Below are 11,776 nucleotides of genomic sequence, written 5' to 3'. Positions count from 1 at the left end.
AATTGCCAAAAAAAAAAAGATTTCTAGGACCAGATGGACAGAGCTGAATTCTCTATCAGGTATTCAATGAAGATTTGGTACCCATCCTATTGACACTATTCCAAAAGATACAGAAAGAAGGAATTCTCCTTAAATCATTCTGTGAAGCTAGTATCACCCTAATACCAAAACCAGGGAAGGACATAACAAAAAAAAGAAAACTACAGACCAATATCCCTGATTAACATAGATGCAAAGATCCTCAGTAAAATACTAGCAAACTGAATCCAACAGCATATCAGAAAGATAATACACCATGATCAAGTGGGTTTCATACCAGGAATACAGAGATGGTTTAACATACATGTCCATAAATGTGATACACCACATAAAAAGAATTAAAAAGAAAAATTACATGACCTCTCAATAGATGCAGAAAAAGCATTTGACAAAATCCAGCATCCCTTTATGATTAAAACCCTCAACAAAATCAGCATAAAAGGGACATTCTTAAGGTAATAAAAGCCATCTATGACAAACCAACAGCTGACATTATACTGAATGGAAAAAAAGTTGAAGGCATTTCCCTTGAGAACTGGAACAAAATACGGATACCCACTTTCACCACTTCTATTCAACATAGTACTGGAAGTCCTAGCCAGACAAGAGAAAGAAATAAAAGGCATCCAAATTGGTAAAGAGGAAGTCAAACTGTCAATGTTTGCTGATGATATGAATGTATACCTAGAAAACCTTAAGGACTCATTCAAAAAGCTCCAGAACTGGTAAATGTATTCAGTAAAGTTTCAGGATACAAAATTAATGTACACAAATAAGTAGCTCTGCTAAACACCAACAGTGACCAAGATGAGAATCACATTAAAGACTGAACCCCTTTTACTATAGCTGCAAAAAAAAAAAAAAAAAAAAACACTTAGGAATATACCTAACCAAGGATGTGAAAGACCTCTACAAGGAACACTACAAACCACTGCTGAAAAAAATCATAGATGACACAAACAAGTGGAAACACATCCCATGTTCATGGATAAGGAGAATTAATATTGTGAAATGACCCTACTGCCAAAAGCAATCTATAAATTCAATGCAATTCCCATCAAAATACCACCATCATTCTTCAGAGAACTAGAAAAAAAACAGTTCTAAAATTCAAATGAAATTTAAAAAAGAGCCCACATAGCCAAAGCAAGACAAAGCAAAAGGGACAAATTTGGAGGCATCACTTTATCTGACTTCAAACTACAATATAAGGCCATAGTCACCAAAACAGCATGGTACTGGTATAAAAATAGACACATAGACCAATGGAAAAAAATAGAGAACCTGGAAATAAAGCCAAATACTTATAGCTAACTGATCTTCAAAAAAGCAAACAAGAACATAAAGTGGAGAAAGGATACCCTATTCAACAAATGGTGCTGAGATCATTGGCAAGCCACATGTAGAAGAATGAAATTGGACCCTCATCTCTCTTATACAAAATCAACTGAAGATAGATCAAAGACTTAAATCTAAGACCTGAAACCATAAAGATTCTGGAAGGTAATATCAGCAAAACTCTTCTAGACACTGAGTTAGCAAAAGACTTCATGACGAAGAACACAAAAGCAAATGCAACAAAAACAAAGGAAAATAGATGGGAGTTCATTAAACCAGAAAGCATTTGCACAGCAAAAGAAATGATCAGCAGAGTTAACAGACAACCCACAGAGTGGGAGAAAATTTTCAAAATCTATACATCTGACAAAGGACTAATGTCCAGAATCTATAAAGAACTCAAATTAGCAAGAAAAAAAAATCTCATCAAAAAGTGGGCTAAGGACATAAATAAACAATCCTCAAAAGAAGGTATGCAAATGGATACCAAGCATATGGAAAATGCTCAACATCATTAATTATTAGGGAAATGCAGATCAAAACCACAATGTGGTACCACCACACTCTTGCAAGAATGGCCATAATCAAAAAATAATAGACATTGGTGTAGATATGGTGAAAAGAGAACACTTTTACACTGTTAGTGAGAATGTAAACTAGTACTACCACTATGGAAAACAATTTGGGGACTCCTTAAAGAACTAAAAGTAGATCTACCATTTGATCCAGCAGTCCCACTATTAGGTACCTACCCAGAAGAAAAGAAGTCATTATATGAAAAAGATACATGCACATGCATGTTTGTAGCAGCACAATTTGCAATTGCAAAAATATGGAAGCAGCCCAAATGCCCATCAATCAGTGAGTGGATAAAGAAAATGTGCCATATATATATATGACATATATATATGGCATTTATAAATACATACGTACATTTATACATACATTTCCATTTTATTTGTGAACATCCTTGCCTATTTGCTATGCTTGTATTACACAAACTTTATTGATTGGATATGGGACATGATCTTTGCTGGCCAATATTTTGATTGAAATTGTACCAACTCATCACCAAGTAAATTATTGTCAATTATCTGTAATATCTAATGTTATTGTGAGGTTCGTTGGTTTTTATTTTTTACCTTTTTTATATCTTCAATAAATGTTTTAATGAAACATTAGAAAAGATCCCAAATAAGGCTCCTAGTCTGCTTGCAACATAAAAATAAAACTTTATTCTTTAATCCTCACCTTAATCAGTTCCAAATGTTTCTACCCTCAGGTTTATCTGTTTTAGTATATTTTGAATTGATTACACTCATGTATGTTTGAACATGAATCCACTCATATTCATCCGCAGAGTGGTCATATTACTTCAGAAACTAGAGGGAAATTCTATCAGGAATCCAGGCACTGAGAAAAACAGGACAATCAAATCTTAATTTTGCTTCCAAGAAAAAGGTCAGTTCTAAATCTGATTCTAGAATTAAACGTGATCGTGCACGTGGATATCAACAGAATTAAATGGTTTTCATTTCTCCTTCTATAAATTCTTCTTTAATCCTAATATTAAAAGTAAACTATTTATAACCTTAGTAGAAATGCCATTTGAGCCTTCATTTTTATCCTTACCTGATTTTAGAGTTAATCTTTTTTTGGGGTCTTCTGCATTCACGTGGGTGATTCCTCGTAGGTATAACTATATTTTGACACTCAGAAAAGCAAAGAAATTCTCAGCTAGGCACAAACACTAGTTTGACTGTTAGCCCAGCAACTGAGAGATGCATGCCGGTAACACCTCTCTCTGTTGACCTCCACTAAGGCTCTGGAGGCAGAATGGAATAAGAACAGTGTAATTATGCTATGTTCATTCTTTAAAAACAAATCTGATAGGTGAATTTTCTCACAGCATTAGTTTGCTAGGGCTGCTATAACAAAGTACCCAGTGATTGGGTGGCTTAAACTACAGAAATATGTTCTCTCACAGTTCTGGATGTAATTCGAGATCAAGTTATTGACTCAGGATGGTTCTGTGTTAGGGCCATAAGGAAAAATCTGTCCCGCGCTTCCATCCTAGCTTCCTGTGGTTTGCTAGTGATCTTGGGCATCCCTTGGCTTCTGCTGTATCACCCCAGTCTCTGCGTTGATCTTCACATGGTATTCTCCGTGTGCATGTCTGTGCCCAAATCTCCACATTTTGTAGACACCAGTCGTTGGGCTGTCAGCCTCTAATCATGTAAGTCATCTTAACTAATTAAATCTACAACAACCCTATTTTCAAATAAGGCCACATTCTGAGATATTGAGGTTAGATCAGGAACATACAAATTTTTGGAGGACACATTCTACCCATTATATGCATCTTCTTCTATACTTTGCCTAGTTCTGGTACCATCACCAGGTTTTACTCACATAATTCTCACCTATGCATATATGCAGAATTAAGTAAGTCAACTGTATGATCTCAAAATATTGTATGAGGTATATCTGTATGTCTATAAAGTAAGGGGAAGTTTGCCTGATTGACATCTGATTGGTAAGTCATCTCTAACAGTGCATGCTGAGGTCCTGCAGGCCCTCATGAATCCCAGCTATAAACAAAAATGGAACAAAATGGCACATGTGCCTTGATACATTGCCATTGACCAAGGAAGTTCACAAGGTAGGTTTCTCCATGTTTGAACTGAGAAAAGCATATGTGTATTGATAATCTAGTTACTATTGTGAAGAATAAAAATCATCTGATTTCAAATATTGCTGGTAGTTAAGCCCTCATAAAAATATTAAAAGCTGAGCTCCCTTAAAGCTCCACAATATGGACCAGTTGGAGTCCAGTCAGGGCCCTGTATCTCCCTATCTTTCTGTCCCTTGACTAAGAACCATGACCTAAAAGGCAAATAAGAGCCAAGGCTTTAATGCTAATGACTTTATTGATGTTTGGTAGTTTGAGAAAGGAAAGACCCAGAAATTTACACTTTCAAAAGGTCTTTCGTCACCAGTTGATCTCCATCAGTTTCTGAAGCAAAGAGAAAGATTTTAGATAGAAGTAATAAATTAACCTGGGCATAATCTATGCCTGATAGCTCTACCATTAAGTGGTCTCCCTGCACGAGATACCAAGAGAGAAAGGAGAAGAAGGAAGGGGGAAGGGGAAGAAGGAGAAGGAGGCTAGGAGAGGAGGAAAAGAAGAAAGGAGAAGAAAAAATAGGAGAGAAAAAAAGAGTAGAACTTGGGTAGACTATGGGCTAATATAAAAGTAAAAGTGTCAGAAAAAACTCACAGTGGAAATAGCACTTGCTCTTATAAAAATTAAAGGGACTTGTCTTTGGGTAAGGTTGAAGCAAGGAAAATTGTGGTAAAGACAAATCTGGACAAAGACTTTAAGGGAGATTAAAGTCAAGATTTTTTAAATAAGAGAAATGAAAAGCAACAAGAAGACAGAATTATGGAATTTAAAAAGAAATTCAGTAGATTATTGAATAAAATACAATTAGGATTTAGGGAATTACAGAAGGCCATCTTTAGCTGGTTTCCCTTGTCACTGGCCAAGAGGAGGGCCTCTCTACTGAACGCCCTGGCCACCTCTTCCAGGCTGGCCTCTCTAGCTACCTCTAACATCTCTGCCACCCTGGGCAACCTGGCAATCTCAGCCTCCTATGTCACCTCCACCATGCAGCTTTCACATGAGCTGTCCTGGCCTCCCTGGACAGGCTGCTGTCCCTGGCCTGTCTTTTTATTTTTGCCCTTCTTGCCACACTGGCATCTGAGCTCTCCTTGAGGTTTGAGTTGTGATTCCTCCTGAGTTTCTTCAATTAATTCATTAGCAGCTTAGGTGAAATGACACAGACCCAGAAAAGAACAAGTAAACAGCAATGTTAGCCATAAACTTAATTAAGGCGAATATAGAATCTACCATAGTATAAACTAAGTGAGAAGTAATATTTTACTGGTTTAAATGGCATTAGGTGGTGACCAGGGCCCAGGCCCTAGAAGAGAAGTGGAAGAAAAATCCTGACTCTTGAGAGAACACGCACTTGGGTTGGGCACCTCTCGCTTGCCGCATCACCGAGTACTCTTCAGCCCTCCATATACTTGGGTTCTGCATCCACAGATTCAACCAACTGTGGATCAAAGGCATTTGAAGAAAATAATAGAACAATTAAAAATAATGCAAATTTTAAAACATACAGTTTAACAACTACTCACATAATATTTACACTTCATTAGGTACAAAAGTAATCTACAGATTATTTAAAGTACATCAGAGGATTGTGTAGGTTGTGTGCAAATACTACCCAATTTTATATAATGGACTTAAGCATCTCAGATTTTGATATCCACAAGGGGTCTGGAAGCAATCCCCCATGGTTATAAAGAAGTGACTATACAATACATGAAATCATCCATAAACTTCCAGGCTTCTCATGGTGTCTAAGAAAAACCACCAGACAGAGCCACTGTGTCTACTTATAAATATACATGATACCTTGACACAAGTCTATTGAACAGGGGATAATTATCAGCCACCTTGTCTGTGCCAATAGCAGAGCAATCATACAAGGCCCACTCTCCCACTGTTTCTATTACTTTCCACAAACTATTAAGTCTATAGTTTCACAAAAAGAATATATAAATAAAACCCAACCCATATTGTATCTTTTTCAAATTTCTAGTACCTATAATTAAATCCAAGCCCTCACCATCTTTACTTTTTTTTTTGGCTCAAAAAACAGCAACTTATTTTCACAGTTCTGGAGGCTGGAAGTTTGAGATGAAAGTGTCTGTTAAGTTTGGTTTCCTCCGAGGCCTCTCTAGCTGGAGAGGCCACCCTCTTGCTGCCTCTTAACATGGCAGTCCCTTTGTGCATGGGTGCTCCTGGTGTCTCTTCCTCTTCTTACAAGGACACCAGTCATACCGGGCTAGGATGCAACCCTAAAGGCCTAATTTTAACTTAATCACCTCTTTGAGGGGCTTATCTCCAAATATGGTCACATTCTGAGGTACTGGGGCTTAGAACATTGTATTAGTCTGTTCTTACACTGCTGATAAAGACATACCCAAGACTAGATAATTTATAAAGAAAGAGAGGTTTAATGGAATGACTGTTCCACGTGGCTGGGGACGAGGCCCCACAATCATGGCAGAAGGCAAAAGGCATGTCTTACATGGTGGCAGGCAAGAGAGAATGAAAGTGAAGCAAAAGAGGAAACCCCTTATAAAACCATCAGATCTCGTGAGATTTATTCACTACCATGAGAACAGTACGGGGGAAACCACCCCCATTATTCAATTATCTCTCACCAGGTCCTTCCCACAACATGTGGGAATTATGGGAGCTACAATTCAAGATGAGATTTGGGTGGGGACACAGGCAAACCATATCAGATGTCAAGATATGAATTTGGGGGGAACGCAATTCAGCCCAGAACACACTCTTCTACTTCCATGTTTTTCACTTACTACTGGCTCTTCTACCTCAGTAAAGGACATTCTCAAATCCTTTTCATATTTGAACCACCAACAACCCACTCCTAATTCAGATCTTCCCCCTGTTGTATCTAGATGACTGCCATCACTGTCAAGGTGTGAAAATACCCTAAGCTAGGAATCTCAAACTCAAATATAGAGGAGCCAGGGGAATCATGAGTGGACCAGGTGGTGAACAAGAGAGTACTACCAGTGCCATGTAAAGGTAAAGACCACTGTCTATTGCCAGGTAACTTCAGTCAGGTATGAAAACAGAGTCTAGGGTATCCTGTTCTGTTTTTTCAGAGAACCCAGAAATATATTTATATGAAGTTTCCCAAGTTTTATATGCTGGTAACAAAAACAGAAACTCCCCCAAAAACTGTAGGCCCTCACTGTCTTTCGTATCAACTTTCAATTACTTCTTTGTGATCTCATGGTCATGACTCTTACTTACGATCATTCTCTTGCAGACTAACATACTTTTAATTGCATACCCTAGATGTGTCAAACACTAAGATTCAAAGAACCAAAGGCAGTCTGTGTCCTCAAGCTGCCTTCATTGTTGTCAGGTGAACAGAGAAATGATTGTGTCACTCTGCTCTTCAAAAATCTCTTTGCCACAAAACTAAATAACAAATTCAAGTTGCCATTTGTAACAACCTTCACAATCTGGAACTCACCTGCATTTCCAACTTCATTATCTTTTATTTTCATTTCAGCCATATAGGATTATTCTATGTTCCTAAGCCATTGAAAATGCCATGAGATATGTGTAGATTTAGCTGTGCATTTCCTTCTGTTCCCTTCCCGGCACTCTCCAAGGCACAGATCACATATCACTTCCTACATGAGACTTTCCCTTTCATCTCCTGCTCTGAACTTTCATAACACCCTTTTTTGCCACTCTTTTGATGGTGATCATCATTAGGTGTTATGTCCAAGCTACATCTTCCATTAGATTCTGAATTCCTTAAGGACAGTGACAGTGTTTAATTTACTTTTTTGTATCCCCAGTGCAGAGAATAGGGCCCTGCCTGAGTGATTGTGAAGCATTGAATTTTATTGAATTAATATTGGGGAAGAATAATGAAAATATTTCTTTCAGAAATCATCAAATAGGCATGGCCAAACAACACCAGCCAAGGCCAGATACCTTAGGCAAGAAAAAAATTAGAAAGAAAACAGGGACCTCACACTGGACCTCAGAGAGCCCTCGTATCTAAAGCAAATCATTCTTTTTTTTTTTTTTTTTTCTTTTTTGAGTCTTTTTTTTGAGATAGAGTCTTGCTCTGTTTCCCAGGCTGGAGTGCGGTGGCGCAATCTCCACTCACTGCAACCTCTGCCTCCCAGGTTCAAGTGATTCTCCTGCCTCAGCCTCCCAAGTAGCTGGGACTACAGGTGTGTGTCACCACGCCCGGCTAATTTTTGTATTTTTAGTAGAAACAGGGTTTTTACCATGTTGGCCAGGCTGATCTCAAACTCCTGACCTCAAGTATTCGCCCTTCTCGGCCTCCCAGAGCGCTGGGACTACAGGTCTGAGCCACCGCACCTGGCCTTTTTTTGGTCTTTTGTTTTTCTACAATGTGGAACCAAAATCTAATAGAATGGTTGCGAAAAAAAGTTTTCATGGTTAAACATGATTATTTGTATTACAGTAAAAACTTGTAGAAATGTTTTGTTAGAACAGTAATCCAGAGGTTCATTCAATTCATTTAGAACAATTCTTAATAACTTAATTGAACTCGAAATAGCTCACATGGTAGTTAGGTCTTTTCATCTTCCTCTTGAGAGGCTCCTTCAAAGAAAGAAGAGAAAAAGAATGAAGTTTGAAATGACATCATAAACTCAATAGAAGGGTCATTGACAAGTCAGAAACAGGGGAAAAAAATCATTAAGCGTAAAAGTTTTCTTTAAACAACAAAATTGTTGGTTTACTCACTTACTCACTTCTGCCACTTCTTTGGTGGCATAATTCATTAGCTCTCTCATGTACTCTGGGCATGTATTATATCCTTCCTACACAGAGTCTCTCCCCAGGCCATTAGAACGGACTTCAAATTTTTCATGTAAACTGTGTGTGACTAACAGTGGCTTTAAATTTCACTCACTCTGAGACAAATTAGTATTTAAGCAGATATCAGGACTTGAAAACTAAAGAATGAAGCATTTGTGTTTTAATTCAGAGTGGCAAAAGAAAGAAAGTGCAATGATACATTCACTGATTGACTACAATAATGTAGGCAAATTTTACGTATCTTTATGCTTCAAATTAGTTATATGTCAAGGGAGATATTGCTCTTGCAAAAATGAGAGATTTGTGTTATTCAATCATTAGCCATTGGTTGTAGAAAGATTTAGAGAAAAGCATTTACAAATAAGTACTGTGTCTATATTCTGCTGATGTTCAAATGCTAATTACAACTCTGACACAAGAGATTCTAATGTGAAAATGAAGGAGATGGTCCATATTTAACATTATTGGGCCAAGTATGGTGGCTCATGCCTGTAGTCCCAGTACTTCAGGAGGACGAGGTGGGAGGATATCTTCAGCCCAGGAATTCAAGACCAGCCTGGCCAACATGGTGAGACTCCATCTCTATAAAAAACGTGATGGTGTGTGCCTATAGTCCCAGCTACTTAGGAGGGTGAGGTAGGAGGATAGCTTGAGCCCAGGAGATGGAGGCTGCAGTGAGCTGTGTTCACGCCACTGCACTCCAATCTGGGTGACAGAGGAGGCTTGTCTCAATCAATCAATCAATGTTATTATTGAGAACCACTAAAACTTTCAGGTTTTGTAATTCTTGTTTTCCCTCTGGGACTCCCTAAACTCAATTTTGAGAATGTTTGAGAATTTTGAGAATGTTTATTAAACAAAGAAGAAAACTATGGTAGGTTCTGAAGAAAAAAGAAAAGAACACATCCCTGAATAAAGGTTTACCTTACTCTTGAAAGAACTCTTCAGCAACAGTACTTAGGATTTTAAGAGAAAAAAATGAAAAAGAAGACAAATGTAAAACATGATTTAGTAAAACCCCAGCTGTGAATTTCTAGAAAGACACTTAGGTTTAGACACAAGAGATTTAAAAATGCCTAAGACAGCTTTAGGGAAAAAAAATTATAAAGATTTGGATACAATAAACCAAAATTTCCCAAAGTAGAACCCTAGTCCCAATCATTGACTCTGAATGAGGGGTGACCTGTATTTTAAAGGATTAAGGAATGGAATGGAAAGAATTTAATAGTGCCTGCTTAGCATCAAAATTTTGACTAAGTACAAATTTAATCAAAATTATCAATATTTTTGAATGTTCAAGAGTTTGATGTCAAGGAAATGTGATATCTAGATGAATTATAGAATTATAGAATTCTATTATAAATTATAGAAATAAAAAATATAGATTTTCCATTCAATTTAGATGCCCTGGTTCACACAAACAGAATCAACAACTGAAAATCCATATACATTAGAACGGCAAAATTACATCATGAAGACGTTGACTTAAGACTTAGGCCGAGATTTTCAGGGAAGTATCTGCAATCAGTGAAAAATAGAAATTCAGGTTTCCTCCTCTTTTATTGACCTACTCTCTGAAAATAAAGTGCTTAATTTCTGAAAGGGTCAATCTAACTCTAGTATTTTCCATGCATTTTAACCCCGTTATCCATTGTATTGTCCCCATTTCCTCCTCTTGCCATCATCTATGCTCTGAGCAGAGCTCAGGGTCACCAAAGCCTTTGAGAGCAGGACTAGCAGCACCTTGATGGAAGCCATGGTATCCATCTCCCTTGAATTCACCAAGATGGGTAATCAAAAGAATAAAAAAGCAGATTTGGAGAAAAGCTTAAGGTTGCTGGATAAGAGTCATGTGGAATTTTCTAGAGTCTCACATGCACCTGGAAAATAGGTGCTCAACCAACATTACAGGAATAAATATACTGCTGTGTAGCTCAGGATTCGGCTTGGGGTGAAATATTTACTTTTGAGTCACAAATGTATAGGTGCTTAAAGCCGTAGCAGTGAATGAAATAAACCCCAATGTGTAAGTTAGACAAGAAAGGAAGAAGATAGTTAAAGACTCTCCTGAGAAAACCAAAGGTTAAGATATAGAAAAAATCAAGGAGCCCAGGGTGAGGATGCTATCAGAAACTACTTAATGACATCAACAGAAGAAGAAGTCAATTAAGATTAAGAATGAATAGTAGGCATTGTGAATGGGTAGCACAAAGTCTGCAGAAGAGAACATTATGATATAAAAGTAGAATTGGATCAAACAAGAAAGCTTTTATGGAAAGTACAACTAGAAAAGCACAACTGAAATCCACAGTAAAGGCAGAAAGAAGCAAAAAATATTCACCAGAAAATCAAATAGCATGTGTTGTAGACTATGTAAATATCTAGGACAGACAGTATGCAGTGGAATGTTGATTACAAGTCAACAATTCAAAGCCAGCCTGCTTGGGTTAAAATCGTGACTGTTGTCACTTCCTAGTCACATAAACCTGGGAAAATTACTCAGTCTAATCTGGCCTCAGTTTCCTCGTGTATAAATTAGAAATGGTAATAGAGCTCACTTTTTTGGGTTCTCATGAAGATTGAGTCAAAATATGAAAAGGTCTTTTAGTAAATGCTCAAAATTAATGCTAGTTATTATTATAATAAATATGTTTCTAGAATGCAGTGGGAAAGGACATAGCATAAAGATTGTAATGCAATAACAGAAAGGAACAGAGAATGGGCAGCCAACATATAGACAATTTGGCACAGAAGCAAAAATGAAAGATTAGTAGAAAAAAATTTTCCTAGCTGAGAAAGTCACATGGAGACTGAAAGAGCAAATCAATACAAATAAAAGTCCAAACTAGTTACATCTCATCAAAAATTTAAAACTACAAATATAATTTTTGTCACGTGCCACATAATGACATTTTG

Source organism: Pongo abelii, chromosome 10, assembly GCF_028885655.2.
Source record: "Pongo abelii isolate AG06213 chromosome 10, NHGRI_mPonAbe1-v2.0_pri, whole genome shotgun sequence".
Lineage (NCBI taxonomy): Eukaryota > Metazoa > Chordata > Mammalia > Primates > Hominidae > Pongo > Pongo abelii.
The sequence above is the reverse complement of the archived record's forward strand: the minus strand, read 5'-3'. Positions refer to the sequence as shown.